Source organism: Grammomys surdaster, unplaced genomic scaffold (assembly GCF_004785775.1).
Source record: "Grammomys surdaster isolate TR1022 unplaced genomic scaffold, NIH_TR_1.0 371, whole genome shotgun sequence".
NCBI lineage: Eukaryota > Metazoa > Chordata > Mammalia > Rodentia > Muridae > Grammomys > Grammomys surdaster.
The window spans coordinates 6853883-6865050 of NW_021604790.1; the positions used below are offsets into that span (position 1 = coordinate 6853883).

General features: G+C 45.5%; 1 pseudogene; it reads left to right on the forward strand.

Annotated features, from left to right (window-relative positions):
• The window catches only part of LOC114632095, a 14415-nt pseudogene extending 3739 nt beyond the window's left edge, over positions 1-10676 (forward strand).
• Positions 10677-11168: the final 492 nt, after the last annotated feature.

An 11168-nucleotide genomic window follows, 5' to 3' on the forward strand; every position in this document is an offset into this window, starting at 1 on the left:
AAAGAAAGAAAGAAAGAAAGAAAGAAAGAAAGAAAGAAAGAAAGAAAGAAAGAAGAAAGAAAGAAATTTACAAGCTAGAGTACAGTGATGATCTCCACAACTAGAGGCAATTGGATGGTAAGTGAGCCAGAGAAGGTGACCAAGTGACTTTTCAGGCAGTGGGTGACTCTGAACTGTGTGCTATGACACACCCAATACTGACGTCCCTGCCTTATAAAACTGACTGGTTGACCTAGCGGTTGGAAAACAGAGGGACTATGGCCAGACTTGATGGTACACACCTGTGATCCCAACACTTTGAAAGTGGAGCCTGGAAGATCAAAAGCTCAAGGCTCTCCTTGGTTATATGGGGAATTTGAGCTACATGAGATCTTGTCTTCAAAAGAAAAAAAAAAAAAGCTGAGCACACGCCTTTAATCCCAGCACTTGGGAGGCAGAGGCAGGCAGGTCTCTAAGTTCAAAGCCAGCCTGGTCTACAGAGAGAGCTCCAGGACAGCTAGGACTACACAGAGAAACTCTGTCTTGAAAAACAGAGAGAGAGAGAGAGAGAGAGAGAGCAGAATAGAGAAAAGAAAAAAAGAAAAAAGATTGGGTGGAAAAACACCAAGAAAATTAGAACACGCACACGCTTTTTTAAAATAAAACAAAATGGTTGCCATGACATTTTCCTCAAAACTAATTAGAAATTGGGAATCCAGTCTTTGGCTAAAATATAAGAACAAAAAAATTTAGGTAGTGTATGTATATATAAAAAGAGATAAATATAGTCATGTAGACTGTTTTATTATGTGTACGTGTCTCATTGTGTGTGTGCATGTGTGTGTGTGTCTATGTATGTATGTGCACCTGAGTGCAGGTACCTGCGGAGGCCAGAAGAGGGCATCAGCTCCTCTGGAGCTGGAGTTGCAAGTGGTTGTAAGCTGCCTGATGCAGGTGCTGGGAACTAAATTCAGGTGCTCTGCAAGAGAAATATTTGTTCTTAACCACTGAACCACCTCTCTGACCTCAAATATATAGAATTTCAAGGTCCAAACATGTGATAACTCCAGAGCACACCTAACGAACATGTGACAAATGAATTCATATAAGAATAAAACAACAAAATCCTCAATAAAGATTGATCTCAGAAATTCGAGGACAGTTCAATACCCAGTATTAAAATGATCACTGTAATGTGGCTGCCTGGGCTATCCTGCCAGGATGTTCAGGTTGAGCTGCTGAAAATCTCTGGTATGTTATGTATAGAGGGAAGAGCTTGAGGGCTCAAAGAAATAGGAATGTTTAAATGGATCACTTCCATATGACTTCTCTGCCAGTCAAAACCATCTCTCCTGGCCATTCTTCTGCCCCCTGAGGCATAGAGGATATTGTCTTTCTAAGGCTTTGAGAAAGTCTGGCATAGTGGCCCTAGTCTTTAATCCTAGCACTTGAGAGGCAGAGGCGGGCGAATCTCTGTTAAGTTCAAGGCCAGCCTGGTCTACATGGTGAGTTCCAGGATAACTGGAGCTATAGAGTGATATCCTGTCTTGGGGGAAGAAAAGACCAACAAAAACAAAACAACAATAGCAACAAAACCACTTTAAGACATGCACCGTGACAAAAGCATCAGACTCCTTCCTCATCACGGATGCTGCAGGGATGTTTGCGGCCCTTGCTATTTTTTTTTAATGTGTACATATATGTAGTACACATGTATGAGTGTTATCCTATGTCAGAGGAGTGTAAGGGTATATGTGTTTGTGTGTCTACACATGTGTGGAGACTAGAGGTTGATATCAGCTGCCTTCCACCATGACTCTCCAACCTTTTTGTCTGTTTTATTCTATATTTTTAAAACTATTTCATTTATTTGTGTGTGTGTGTGTGTGTGTTAGGGACAGGGCTGGTAGGGGCCATAGTATGCATGACAAGTCAGAGGACAACTTTTGGAAGTTAGTTCCTGCTTTCAACCATTGTTGACCCTGGGACCGAATTTAGATCTGGCTGGCTCTCCACATCAGTTTTGGAGGGAGGGTCTGTTACTGAGTGAACCTGGAACTCATTGGTCTGTGTGTATGTAGGCTAGCCCGTCACACACGTTTTCCACATCCTGACCCCCAGGACCTGTGCCTACATTATATTGTGTGACAAAGAGGAATCAAGGTTGTTAGTAGAATTCGGCTTACTGCTGAGATTACCTTAAAATAAAGAGATTAGCCTGGGTTGTTTAGACCCATAAGTATCCTTAAACACAGACAGAGTGGTAAAGTCCAGTGTCCAAGCAGAGTTACAAAAGAGAGTCACAAAATTATGGCTGGCTTGGAGAGGAAGAAGCCATGAGCCATGAGCCCCTAAGAACTGGAGAAGAAAACCCCTTCTCCCCAGAGCCCCAGGGAGGGACACAGCCCTGTGAATTCTTTGATTAGCTTAGCAAGTCCCACTTCAAACTGATTGCTTTAACTATATGATGTAAGATAACGTGTGTGTGTGTGTGTGTGTGTGTTCTAGAACCCATAATATAGACCAGTACTTGCTGAAATTCTTCTGCCTCTGCCTCTAGAATGCTGTATTTACAAGCACACACCATCATGCCTGTTATGAATGTGTTGTTTGAAGCTACTAAGTTTGTGGTAATTTGTGACAGCAGCCCATAGAATATTAATATACCCCACAGTGGTGTTCTGAACCAAGGTGTAAGGAAATGCTAAGAATGGTTGAGAAGAAACAAAAGAATTCCTCCAACCCCCATTAAGTAACCAAACAGCAAACCAGCCAGGCACAGAGGCTAAAGAATGAGTTCAAGGCCAACCTGGTCTACAGAGTGAATTCTACACAGAGAAATCCTGTCTCAAATTAATTAATTAACCCCAGAGCACCCATTGGAGCATCACATATTTCCAGGGAAGGGCCTAACAGGTGAGCTCTAAAAAACATTGTGCTAAGAGAACTGAAACCAGACACAGACACAAGGACCACGTTTCTCATGTGTATTTAGAATATCTAGCTAACTGTGTGGTATATGCCTTTAGTTCCAGCACTTGGGAGACAGAGGCAGACACATCTTTGTGAGTTGGAGACCAGGCTGGTCTCCAGAGCAAGTTTCAGGACAGCTAGGGCTACACAGAGAAATCTTGTCTTGGTGGTGGAAATGTCCAGACATATAAATCTTATTGTGACTCCACAAAGGCAGAATCAACCCAAGTGTCTTTCAACAGATCAATGAATAAACAACCTGGGATCTAAACATGCATTGAAATATTATTTAACATTTAACAGGAATGATTTTTATTTAGTTATTTATCTATATATATGCATATGTGTGTGTAAAATTGTTGTACACGTCTGTTGTATGTACAACTATGTGTACAGATGTGCATGCTCATGTATGTGGAAGCCAGAGGAGGATGTCAACTGTCCTCTGTCACTCTCCAACTTTATTCCTGATCCTGGAGCTACACTGGCAGCCAGAAATTCGCAGAAATACTCCTGTCTTCACCCCTCCCAGCACTCGGACTCCAGGTATGCACAAGATTACACCCAGCTTTTTACATGGGCGCTGGGGATTTGAACTCAGGTCCTCGTGATTACACAGCAAGCACTCTCCCCATTGAGTCATCTCCCTAAGGAGTGAGCATTTGACACATATCACCACAAAATAAACTCAGTGAGCATTATGCTAAGTGAAAGGAGCCAGATTGGAAAGGATGTATCTTGTGATGTATCTTGTGTGACTCTGTTCAAATGAGGAAGTGGAAAATTCATAGGGACATAGAATCTGACAGAAACTCGGAAGAGGGTAGTAAGGCGCTAGTCACAGTTTAATAAGTACAGAGCTAGCCGGGTGGTGGTGGCGCACGCCTTTAATCTCAGCACTTGGGAGGCAGAGGCAGGCGGATTTCTGAGTTCGAGGCTAGCCTGGTCTACAGAGTGAGTTCCAGGACAGCCAGGGCTACATAGAGAAACCCTGTCTCAAAAAACCAAACCAAACCAAACAAAACAAAACAAAAGACGGAGGCACTCACCTCTGGTAGAGTAGACATACCTAGTGGGCATGAAGTCCTAGATTGAATCCCCAGAGCCAGAAAAAAACCAACATGGTCACATACACTGTAACCCCAGCTCCAGGGAGGAGGAGGAAAGGGGACCAGAAGTTCAAGGTCATTTCAGCTACACAGTCAGTTCAAGGGCCACCCTGAAATACATGAGACTCTGTCTCAGAAAAGGCAACAACAACGGCAAACCATAGTATATTAATAGATAAAGGAAGATATGGCCACACTGCTTCATAATTCCAGGTCTCAGAAGCAAGAAGATTGCAAGTCAGTCAGGGATATAGAGCAAGATTCTGTCTTAAACAAATCCACAACAACAATAAGGTCAAAAAAAAAAATCCAACTAACCGAACAGATCTGTAGGCTCAGAATTCTGTAGCCACATGATAGAACACCAACATACTATGTATGAAGCCCAAGACCCAACCCCAACACTATCAAAAATAAACAAATAAACAAATGGAAAAGAACAGTTGTACACATGTCACCCTTGTGGGGAAGGCTGAGAAGGCTGTCACAACAGCAAGCATCCAAGCATCAGTAGAAAACCCCCCAGTAGGAGCTGGAGAGATAGCTCAGTGGTTAAGAACATTGGCTGATCCTGCAGAAGATCGGGTTCAATACCCAGCATCCACATGACAGCTCACAACCACCTGTAACTCCAGTTCCAGAGGGTCCAATGCCCTCTTCTGGGCTGGAAGAGCATCAGATATGCTTGCAGTACACATACAAATACACAAGCAATACATGACCAAAGCATTCATACACATAGATGAACCTTTTAAAAAAAGAACCTACAGAAATTTTCTACCCTAAAGCCACTAACACAACTGTGGGAGCCAGAAGGACACAAAGTCACCGTTACTCTGCAAATAATCTTATTCCAGGCTTTCCGAAGCTATTTCTCACAGGAAGGAGCTTGGAGCTATCTCGCTTATGAATTTGTGTTTGAGGGGTGGGGTGACTAAGGAGCTCGGGCTGTTTCCTGGCGGTGCACGCTGAGCCAGCCTGGAAGCCTCAGGCCCCAGCCTGGCTGACCAGGAGCCAGAGTCAGCTTCATCCCACGCTTCCTGTCGGGTCCAAGCAGCCTGAATTTCCTGGTGACCCTTCCCTGCACCCAGCTGATTCAAAGGCCTGGCAGGACCCGATGCCAACCTGAAAAATCAGGCAGCCAGGTTTATTTCAGATCTCCAAACCAACAGACGAGTACTTGGCTTCTACGTGTGAAAGTTAATAGCAAACATGTGTGTGTGACAAGCAGGGAAAGCCCCTTCAACTTCAATATTTGGGATGACAGTCCATTCTAAGTTAACCAGCCAGTATAATCAAAACAAATAACAAACAAACAACAAACTCAAGAGCTGGGAATATAAAATGGAGCAGCTATCCTCTATCTCTGCCTTGGCTTTTAAGATGGGGTCTCCTGTAGCCCAGGCTGGCCCCAAGCTTGTCATTTCAAGCAAGTACCACTACATCCAGTGAAACAGCTCTCCTAGAAAACAGATGAATGTTTTCTTTTTGTTTCTTCTTCTTCTTCTTCTTCTTCTTCCTCTTCCTCTTCCTCTTCCTCTTCCTCCTCCTCCTCCTCTTCCTCCTCTTCCTCCTCTTCCTCTTCCTTCTCCTCCTCTTCCTCTTCCTTCTCCTCTTCCTCCTTCCTCTTCTGGTTTTTTGAGACAAGGTTTCCCCATGAAGCCCTGACTGTCCTGGAACTCTCTCTGTAGACTAGGCTGGCCTTGAACTCACAGACATCCCCCCACCTCTGCCTCCCAAGTGCTGGGAGGCATGTGCCGCCACCACCACCCTGCCTGTGAGAGTTTTATCACAGCAACAGAAAGCAACATACATATCATACATGATATTGACAGTAGTCTTATGAATACACAATTCTGTCTCCATTTTATAGGCAAAGAAATGCTCAGACGATCTAACAGGCAGAGATGGTTAAGCTGGTAAGCAGTGAAGCCAAAACTTGAAGTCCTTCTGACCCCAAGATTTTGGCCCCCTTTCACCTCAACTCCTACCTCAGGCACCAATGTTGAGGAAAGGAAGTTCCATTCTTCCTGTGAGAGATCACCAGAGGCCCTGATGTCATCTCACATCCCAGCCGAGCCTCCTCCATTTGTCTTTCCACCATATCCTGACCCACACGCTGCCCAGAGTCCAAGGTAAACACAAAGATCTGCTCTTGGAAGAGGTGGTAGATTAACAGATATGATGGTGCACACTCAAAATCCCAGCACTTAGAAGCAGGAGTATCAGGCACTCGAGGTCATCTCTGTCTCTAGAACACCCATCCTGGATGACATGAGACCCTGTCTCAAAAAATGGGGAGCAACTTTAATCCCAGCACTTGGGAGGCAGAGGCAGGTGGATTTCTGAGTTCGAGGCCAGCCTGGTCTACAGAGTGAGTTCCAGGACAGCCAGGACTACACAGAGAAACCCTATCTCCAAAAACAAAAACAAAAAAAAAATGGGGAGCAAGATAGTGAGTTCTAGGCCAGTCAGGACTACAAAGTAAGACCTTGTCTCAAAAAACAAACAAACAAACAAAAACAGGATTTAAAACAAAGATAAAGAGATTGGGGACTGGAGAGATGGCTCAGGAGTTCAGAGTCTGTACTGTTCAGTCCCCAGCACACATGTTGGTTGGCTCACAACTACCCATAATTCCCGCTCCAGGGGCATCCTTTGCCTCTGGTTTCCATGGGCACCAGCATTAATGTGCACACATATTCATATAGTTTAAAATAATGAATAAAAATAGAAAGGAGAACTGGGGATGTTACTTGGTGGTAGAGCGTTTGCCTACTATATACAAGGTCCCCAGCTGACCTTCAGTACAGAAAAAAAGTTAGAGGAGAGACAAGGTCTTGAAGAGAAAATGACAGACAGGTAGCTCAGCCAGAGCCAAAGGTCCCACTTAAAGCACTGGAGACAGAACTCGGGACCATTCTTCAACAGTCTCATGTTATCAAGGACAACGTTCCCATGACCTTCACCGAGAGGTCTAGGGTCAACTGTAGATGTGGAGTTGATCTAGAACCTAGAGAAGAACTTGGCCAGGAAAGAGCATAATGTTTACCGAGTGAGTAATTATATACCAAGTTGTGGACGTGAACACTTTAAAATGCCAGGCACAGAATAGCAATGAGAAACTGGGGACAAGATATTAGGGTGCAATGCAGACCGGAGCAGAATAAGTATCTATGTCATAGCTAAGGGGACAGCCACTGTTCAGCTCCGTCTGTGGGAGAGCGGGCCACTTATTGCTACATCTCATTTTTCCAGAGAAGCCAAAATACGGACTCTTTATGAGGAGCTCTTGATTTTGTTTTCATGTTGTGAACTAATTTTTAAAAATCCTTTGACGGCCGGGCAATGGTGACACACGCCTTTAATCTCAGCACTTGGGAGGCAGAGGCAGGTGGATTTCTGAGTTCGAGGCTAACCTGGTCTACAGAGTGAGTTCCAGGACAGCCAAGGCTACACAGAGAAACCATGTCTCGAGAAAAAGAAAAAAAAAAGTCTACAAACATTAAAATTTTAAAAATAAATAAAAAATAAGAATCCTTTGAATTAAGTGAGGGTCAAACGAAACACACATGCTAGATGAATGCCACTCAAAGGACAAGGCTTGGACATCAACTCTAAAACTGCAGCATGGTCCAGAGTTTCAGATGTGCAGCAGTGAGTTTTGCTCTTACCTGCTAGGCAGAACAGTCCACAGCAAGTGAACGAGACCCAGGTTCTCCACCGGTCAAGAGCCAACTCCATCTGAATGCACCCTTTGGAGAGATCTTACCCAGTAACACCCAAAGAGTGGGGTGGGGGTGGGAGGGGGTCACTGGCTGAGTTGGTGATGTGACTTCCAGAACTCAGGGAAAAGATGTCTCTTTTTGAATTATCAGACCCTGGTGCATCTTTCATGCTGGTGTTAGAGGCATGAAGACCAGACAACCCCTAATGGGAAAAGACAGTCCTGCCAGGTCTATTTAAGAAGGCTTATTGCTGCATGTACCAGACTGAAAGAATTAAAGACCAGGCTTAGATAGCACCCGAATATAGAAGCTCAGAAGTTCCTGCCTTTCACCCAGTGGTGGTGCATGTCTTTAATCCCAGCACTCAGGAGGAAGAGGCAGGTGGATCTCTGTGAGTTTGAGGTCAGCCTGGTCTACAGAGTGAGTTCCAGGATAGCCAGAGCTACACAGAGAAACCCTGTCTCAAAAAAATAAAAGGTCCCACCTTTCATCCTCCAATCCAACAGTGAAGAGCTTTTGTCACATCCTTCTCTAGCAGGTTATTTGTCTCCAACTGAAGAAATTGGTGCAGAGCTCAGAGTGTCCCAGGTTCACATCTAACTCCTCCCTTGGCTGTGACCTTCAGCTGGCTTTGAAATCTCAAGAGCCCTGGCATCAAGCACAGCTAGTAGATGCTATTGCACAATGAGAAGGAGGGGTCGTCTCGGTTTCTCTGCCCAAGAATCCGTCTCTCAGGTCTAATCATGAGAGGATATCAGAACAGAGCAGTGTCCCTGACTCACAGGCTGAGGAGATCTAAGCACTCCATGAAACACAGTGACCGTGTCCTGGATCAGATACTGGGGTGGGAAAGGGGGACACTGGGAACCTAAGTAGAGTGTGAGGTACAGTTTACACATTGTGGGGAGCCAGCCTGCAGCACTCACCTATAATCCAGCACTTGTGAAGTGGAGGCAGGGGGGTTTGGAGTTCAAGGTCACTCTAGGCTACACTGTAAGCTGAAGCCAGCCAGAGGGAGAGGGAGAGGGAGGGAGAAAGTAGGGGGAGGGGGAGGGGGAGAAAAATGGGAACTAGAGTCTACTATGTTAAGCAAAATAATCCAGATTCAGAAAGACTTTTTTTTTTTTTTTTGGTGTTTTTTGAGACAGGGTTTCTCTGTGTAGTCCTGGCTGTCCTGGAACTCACTCTGTAGACCAGGTTGACCTCGAACTCAGAAATCTGCCTGCCTCTGCCTCCCAAGTGCTGGGATTAAAGGCATGCGCCACAATTGCCCGGCCAGAAGGACATTTTTTTGAGACTGACTTGTCTCAAAAGTTGCCCTTTTACCTCCGTGTTCATATCACGCTGCATACACATCACTCACAAACATATATCACAAACACTAAAGATGGTGGAGAGAAGTTAAGATGCTCACACACAGGCACACACACACTCCATTTTTTGACATTCTATAGGCTGTAGACATCATTTTCTTCCTCACACACGCAAAGCCTAGATTAAAAAAAAAAAAAGGCACGTGTGATGGTTTGAATAAAACGGCACCATAGTCCCATAAGTGGCAGTTAGGAGGTATGGCTTCATTGGAGGAAGTGTGTCACTGTAGGGACGGGATTTGATGTCTCATATGTTCAAGCTACATCCAATGTGACTCACAGTCTCCTTCTGGCTGCCTACAGATTAAGACTTAGAATTTTAACTTCCTTCCCTGAACTGGTCGTGCACCACGGCAGCTAGCTGGGCCGTGCTGATGGTCACCGTGGGAGCTGAGCCCGGGGAGCAAGCCATTGCCCAGCCAAAAAGAAAAGCAAGTCCTCCAGGAGAAGAAGCAAGTCTCCTCGGACTAAAAGAAGCCGGAGTCTCCACTAATCAAAGTGAAGCAGGAACGTGAGGACCATCCACGGAGTGGTCGAGGGAGCCATCAGAACAGGAGCACAGGAGAGCTTGGAACAGTGAGACCAGCACCGGGGCCATTCCCACCAGGGGAGGAGCACTGATGAAAGGCCTGTCGGTGGACAGGGTCAGGATAGAGACAGCCAGAACCTGCAGGCCCAAGAAGAAGAGAAGGACTTTCATAATGCCAGGAGCAGGGAGCACCACCAGCAGAATGAAAGTGCTGGGGGTGGGGCTCAGGATGTGACCCCTAACCCTGCTGGGAACAGAAGCAAAGAGGTGCCCGTTAAAGAAAAAGCAAGCTTTGAACTTTCTGGAGCACTTCTTGAGGATGCTAATACCTTCCGGGGTATGGGTATTAAATACAGTGAGACCCCAGAAGCCTGGATCCCCCCAAAACGGTGACATCTCTACCCCTTTAAAAAGGACAAGGGCTGGGTGGTGGCAGCGCACGCCTTTAATCCCAGCACTTGGGAGGCAGAGGCAGGTGGATTTCTGAGTTCGAGGCCAGCCTGGTCTACAGAGTGAGTTCCAGGACAGCCAGGACTACAGAGAAACCCTGTCTCAAAAACAAAACAAAACAAAACAAACAAACAAACAAAAAGGACAAGGTATCCAGTCATGTACATCCATCGGCAGAGTGTATCTTCTGGGTAGACATCAAACCATCGCAGACTTTCCCATCGACCATCCCTCTTACTCAAAGCAACATGTAGTCTTCCAGTACCGGCTTGTGGAGTACACTGGTGCTGATGACACAGTTGATCGGAGGGTGAAGCCCTACATCATTGACCTCGGCTCAGGCAACGGAACATTCTTGAACGACAAGCGTATTGAGACACAGAGATACTATAAACTGAAAGAAAAAGACATACTTAAACTTGGGCTTAGTAGCAGAGAATATGTCTTGCTTCATGAGTGTTCAGACGCCTCTGAACTTGACAGGAAGGAAGATAAAGAGGAGGAAGAGGAGGAGGAAATGGTGTCTGACAGCTAGCAGCTGAGAAGCAGCCTCCGCTATTAGAAACTGTCCCTACCGGAGGCGGTTGGGGTGACTCCAGCACCTCTTCTTGCCTTAAGTCTTCCATCTGTTGCTGCCCAACTTATGTTGCAGTATGAGAACTGTCACTTCATATTTTCCTGAACTTGGCAGAGCAGCCGCCTGCCTGTGTTTGCTTGTTTTCCGAACAGTCCCGCCAATCACAGCCTGTGGAGTTTGGTCCAAGTGTGTGGCTGTGGTGGGTGCCTTCAGAACTGCTGCATAGGAAACAGCCCTTGGGAAGGGGACGGTGGCTTCTTCTCCTTGTACAATTTCTTATTTATATAGTTGTTAAGCTTTCTGGACCAGGAGTTTTGCTTTGGGGACAAACCCTAGAGTAGGGAATCTTAGTCAACTCTGGTGGTCACCAAAACAACCTCCATATACCAAAGCTTTGACTTGGTTCAGCTCTTGAGTCATAGAAGTTGATTTTGTCCTTCCTTTTGGGGG